Source organism: Colletotrichum aenigma, assembly GCF_013390185.1.
Source record: "Colletotrichum aenigma strain Cg56 chromosome Unknown KSG_Cg56_contig03, whole genome shotgun sequence".
NCBI lineage: Eukaryota > Fungi > Ascomycota > Sordariomycetes > Glomerellales > Glomerellaceae > Colletotrichum > Colletotrichum aenigma.
In genome coordinates, this window is record NW_023500909.1 from 2,908,367 (window position 1) to 2,914,157 (window position 5,791).

The following is a 5,791-nucleotide window of genomic DNA, read 5'->3' on the forward strand; positions in this document are numbered from 1 at the left end:
GAGAAGGGGGACGGGGTGACGAGAATAAACGCTGAAGTGACAGGTCAGGCTCGTTCCGAGGATGTCATGGTGAGGATGTCATTGTGGAATTCAGTCTGGTCTGAAGTGCTTTGCTTTGCTTTTTTGGGCGGCAGGCACGTGGTTCCCGTTCAAGTGGCAGGTTTAGCATGGCAAGGAAGGGCGCGTTGTGTTGGTGTTGGCGATGGTGATGGTGGTGGCCCATGGACATCGCCGATATGACGGATGGGGACCTGGACGTGCCAAGGCGAGGGGCTGCTGGACTGGGCTGAGATGGGGGCCCAGAGGGATATAAAATTAGCCCTGTGATGCTATTTCGAACGCTGGCGATGGGCGAAAAGCTGGGGCTCGCCATGGGCTGGATGCATGCTGTCGTCGAGTTGCGGGCATAGCGGGATCATGGATGGGGACGTGGAGGGATGGGCATGGCTGCCATGGGGGAGAGAGCGACTCTGGACATGGGGGATGCACACGATGTGATCGGATGGGATGGGACGGACGATGGATTGATGGGTGGATGGAGGGGCCATGGGTTCAGGTTCGGGGATGAACGACAGCTCGCGGTGCAGCAGATAAGGACGGACGACAGACGACAGACGACGGACGACGGACGATCGATGGTCGGCGGGTTCAAGGTTTGGACCTGCTTCAGTGCTTGGCCGTGGCGTTGAAGATGGACTGAACGGGAATGCCGTCGTGCCATTGTGCGGCCTGGTAAAACAGGAACGGCTGTCGTCTTCAGACGTTAGTCGTCTCAAGTCAGCCTTGTCAGCACCGAGTTGGGACTTGACTGACTAAGGTTGGGTGGGTGGGTGCAGTCAGGTGATGGACGGGCTTGATGCATATTTGGGATTGAATTCCACCTGCCTATTGTAAAGCAGGTGTATACATGCTCAGAAATAGTATGCATCAAGTGATGCTTGTTGCGGCTGGCGACTTGCGGCAAGCATCTTTCAAGGCATGCAACACTGTGATGTAGGTACCTACGGCAGTACCTCTACCATGATGCAGCACTGAGCATGTTAAGCGGACGACCCGATCAGCCATCTTGGCTCTGCCGGAGCATGCCTGGCGATTGCGACGCATAGTTGGGGTGTTAAGATGTGCTAAGAACCCGCTCTGCGAAAGGGCTGAGAAAGGGCCTGCCGACGCGTCTAAAAAAGAAAGACGCCCTAACGCAGCTCATCCTTAAGCGAACTATTACCGCGCGCCCTCACATAATGTCGAGGTTCTTGCTGCTGCTGCTGGCCATCCCGCCCGCCCGCTGCGACGAGGTGGTGGTGGTGTAAGGCACAGGCACAACAATACAACACCTGGCCAGGCACAAGGCACCAGGCACGCACCGTCACGCTGCAGCACACCAGACAACGCTAGGTAAGATTGGGCAGGGCCATTGGGGGGACTCGACAAGTCTGCACTGCGCGTTGGCGGAGTAAGGTATGACCCGACCCGCCAATGCAAGACGGCATCGTCCTTTTTTTTTTTTTTTTTTTTTTTTTTTTTCTCTCCCTCCCTCCTCGCGGCATGACTTCCTTTTCCCACGTTCGTTCTTTCTCTCCAAGGTCCTTCCATCGGGAAAAGGAAAGCCACAAGGTGGGAACACTTTTGTAAGAGATACAACCGGTGTGGGAAAGCCCGCCGTCGCATGGATTGGTTGGTCACTGCCCATTCTCGCTTGTCGTTGCAAGGAGCGGCACAAGAGATACTTGACGCGAAGAAGCAACGGCGGCGACGCATTCGGGTGACACGATACCACACAAGGGGGGCGCCGGGTGGCTTTTCTTTCTTACGTCAGGAAACTCGAATAACAAAGTTTGATATCCGAAGACATTCGGAAACCCGAAGACGCGGCACGTCGACTCATTCGAGACTCGACGAGAAGCAGAGGAAATGACGCCGGGGCGGATACACGCAAGGAGCTAACAGCCAAAACAACACAACACAACACACGAAAAAGAAAGGATCCGGCAGTGAAGCCAAACCCGACTGGTGGAGTCAGTTAATACCGGCGGCCGGCAGCCAGTCTCTGTTGGTCCGGGATCTGGAAACTGGAACCTGGGCAGAGCTAGCTAGCTGCTACCCAGCTTGCTAGACGATGAGATACCCGCAGGAAAAAGCAAGAAGGGGGACAAAAATGGCCGGTGCCCTCAAATGAAATCTGGCGCTAGGCAGCTAACCGTCTTGTCACTTGTCACCCATCTTCAAACATTATCAAAATCAAATTCCAAAGCCAGCTCACCGAAGGACTCCTCGGATGCCGTCAAACGGATACCACCCCCCAACGACAACCCCGTCGCTATCCTCTTGTGATAGCATAGCAAGAAGCCTTGCCCCGGCCTCAATAGCTATCCGCTCGCTCGCTGCAAGTAACCCTGGCGATATCCGCACAAAGTACGTAGCGAGCGGCCCACGCCCTCCACCACGCTGCTACCTGAGCCTCGACTCAACACCACTGTCGCCCACCCCACCAAATTGTGGAGGATGACCCGATGAGCCTAGCGCGAAAAGGACACTTGTGGGTACGAGAAAGGGACCCATCGAGAGAGAAATGTCCCCATTTTCCACCACCTTCTCACAATGGATGTCAACCCATACCGACAGGGCTAGACAGACAGGCGTGTAGACTCGGGCAGGTCTCTGCGTTGCGTCCCGTCAGGACGGACAAGGACCTGAGTCGCCGCGCATGCAAAGGCGCGCAGGAAGAAGGTTCGAGCCCATGCCTCTTCCAGCTCGCCCGCCCCAGGACCTCCAGCGGGAGGGAAATGAAACTGAATGATCAATGGTGTTTGGATCGTTTGACGAGACCACTACCCTCGCGGCTCAGACAGGAATACCTTTCCGCACCGCAGTATGTACCCAACGATCCCGTCACGACGACGCGAGAGTAGTCAGGAACGGGGAGGCTCCACGATGCCAAGCTCTGGTATCTGGGATAGGTGAAATCGATAATCTGCCCAGTGCGTCTGCATGCCCAGACTTTTTCTCTTTCTCGAGAGCCCGTCATCGTCGCATCCCCAACCACCCCCTTGAGGTCCTCCCCGAGGGTGGTGAAAGTTGTCCCGGCCCGCACTCGCATCTTGTCCCTTTCTTCCCCGTCTCATCGCGAACTGCGGCCCCGTCCCTTCTCACGAGTCAACTCTTCTGCCCGCGCTCGCCCACGCGCCCACTTTCTTGACGAGAAGCTCATCTCACGGAAAGGCATCACGAGCGGTGCGGGCGTGGGGTGGGCGGGCGGGCGGATAGGATGTTTTACGGGGGAACAGTCGGGAGTGGGACTTGTGGTGGTTCATGTTTGGTTAGACGAGAACGACAACGACGGGCGCGCGCGCGACGTCGTCGTCGTTATTGACAGGTTCACGCGCTAGCCTGAAGCCCTTCGCTCTCGCCGTCGGCGTCGCCTTGACCGTTGCGCTTAGTGTGCGCAGTGTGTGAAGGTGCCTTGTTGAGACGGGCCAGACGTTGGAAGTAGCCTCGCATGACTTGGCGGAGCAAGGCTGTTAGAGCTTGGCTCGGTTCATCTCTTCCAGACCTTCCAGACGCTTCGCGCTTGTGTCATCCCGTCCGTATGGTTCGCCTACACACGGCCATCCGTAACTGTAACTTAAAGCAACATCCGCGGTCTATAATAGACACCACGCCTTGCCTTGCCTCGAACTTTTGACGCCGCGATAAGACGGACGTGGGGGGATGGGAGGGACAGCACAAGACCTGGTGCTCGGTTTCACCAAGGGATCGGCGTCTCGAAGACCCTTAGAATCTCTGCAGTGAAGTCTAAAAGGGCTGATTCTTCGGAACAACCCCCCCTCGTCGAAATACAGTTTTTTGGTCTGTCTTTGGCGCGGCGCGGCGGACGGGATGATTAGTCGATGGGGATTTAGGAAAAAACAACAAAGTCCCCTAAGAAAAGGCCCGGCCGATGCCATTTCATTTCAAATACATGTCTAGTGAGCGGGTAGGGTAGAGTGCAATTTGCAGGTTGTCAGGTTGGCACCTTATGCAAAACATGGACAATAAGAGTAAGGCAGAGCCTGCTGCAGCAGAGCAGCCAGCCTTGGGGCGCTAGAATAGTCGCTGCCGCGATACGGATACTGCGTAGCGCGTGCTGAGGCGTGATCGCAAGTATTGCCGTTGTACTGGGGTGATGCTCGTTGTCGGGGCTATGCGTAATTCCGTGACCGAGGAGCTGGAAGAGGTTCCCGGATGGGCCGCCGTCCTGGAACCTTGGAAGGGCCGGGAATGCCTGCTGGCCGTTCGGATGCCACCTTGCCCAACACGTCGTCCGATCGGCGCCAGCTGGGATGAGCCCATTAGCACTACCTGGCCCGCCTGGGTCAAGGCTGGGTACATGAATACCTCTGTAAGCGGCTTAGCAATGTCGGACCGACAAATCCAGCTCCCCGGATACGTGCACATCTCCACATATGCATAACCGCATATCGTCCCCCCCTAGCCGGATTCGATGCAGGCATGCGAACCTCAACCCGGCAGCGGCGTTGCAACGGTGAGCCGGGGTCGGGAAGGAACACGCCCATCGCAACGGAGCATCACCGCCGACGACCGAATACCACTCTGGACGATTCCGGCGCGCGGTACGGATAGGTGGGCTGACGGATACGTAAGACCATGTCTGTCTTTTGCGGAGATGCTGCTGCTGCTGCTCTGTTGCGAGGACAGCCTGCGAGAAAACCCGGCGCAACAGAAAGACGGTACGGCATAGCGATCCAGCAGGTTCCGTAATTATCAAGATCGCACCATGTCCCGGATCCCGTCCATGTGAAGCACCGGCAGTCGCCCTTTCTTCTGCCTGCGGCGGGCCTTGCGACCCAACGTCCTTGATTTCGAACAGTCTGCCGTGCCGTGTCCGTTCGATGGCGTCTAGACCGCTCCCGCCGGGATTTGATTCTCAGGCCAAGGGAGACACGAAGAAGACGACGGAAAGTTTGCTAGCCAGTGTCTCCCGAAACCATCCCCGTCACGTCCGATACCGCGCAGAGGATGCGCAGATGCACGCAAAAGTAAACTTCCCGCGCAAGGTTCGGACCCCTTTTTTCTTCCTTCCTTTGCACGATGTCTTCGGCTCGGCTTCAAGATGAATTTTACTTTTGCTGCCCACTGGCCGATGCGCTCACTCGCTGTCTCTGTCTCTGGATCTCTCCAGGATGAGCCGCCCCTTGATTCTGCCGTATTCTGCTGGCGAGATGTCCGCATCCGCATCCCGCACCGCACCATTGCTGCGCCAGGGGTGCCTTCTCTCGAATTGCCTCATTTGGTTTGGGCTGCTTTCCACCGCACTCCAGTCGCGCGAGTGGTCCTCGTCCTCGTCCTGGGTTGCATCCATGTCCGAACTCGTCGCTCTTCTTCACCAAAAAATCAAATCATGAGCGTGACTTCGTTGAATGGACGGCCGACGTCGACGACGACCAGTGACCACCGCCAGCGTAGCGTTATCCGCACACCGCATTTGCCAAAAACCCGCACAGAAAAGTCTTGGCGGCCATGGACCAGCGGTGTTTGGGTCCCCTTGAAATCCTCTCGATGTCCTCTTCTCATCTCGTCTTCGGCCGTCTCCCTGCGTCTCCACAGGAACGCTGGCTGCTGGCTGGGTTTTGAAAGGGTGCCGCTCCGTCTCATCATGGTGATGGTAACGGAGCCGCGCCCGGGCTCTATTGTGCTGGCGCCAGGAACGGAAGACACTTCTGCGATAGGCACAGATAGGCGCCGCCGTCTCGGTCACCCAGGTACTGGGAATTTTGCAGTGTATCCACGATCCATC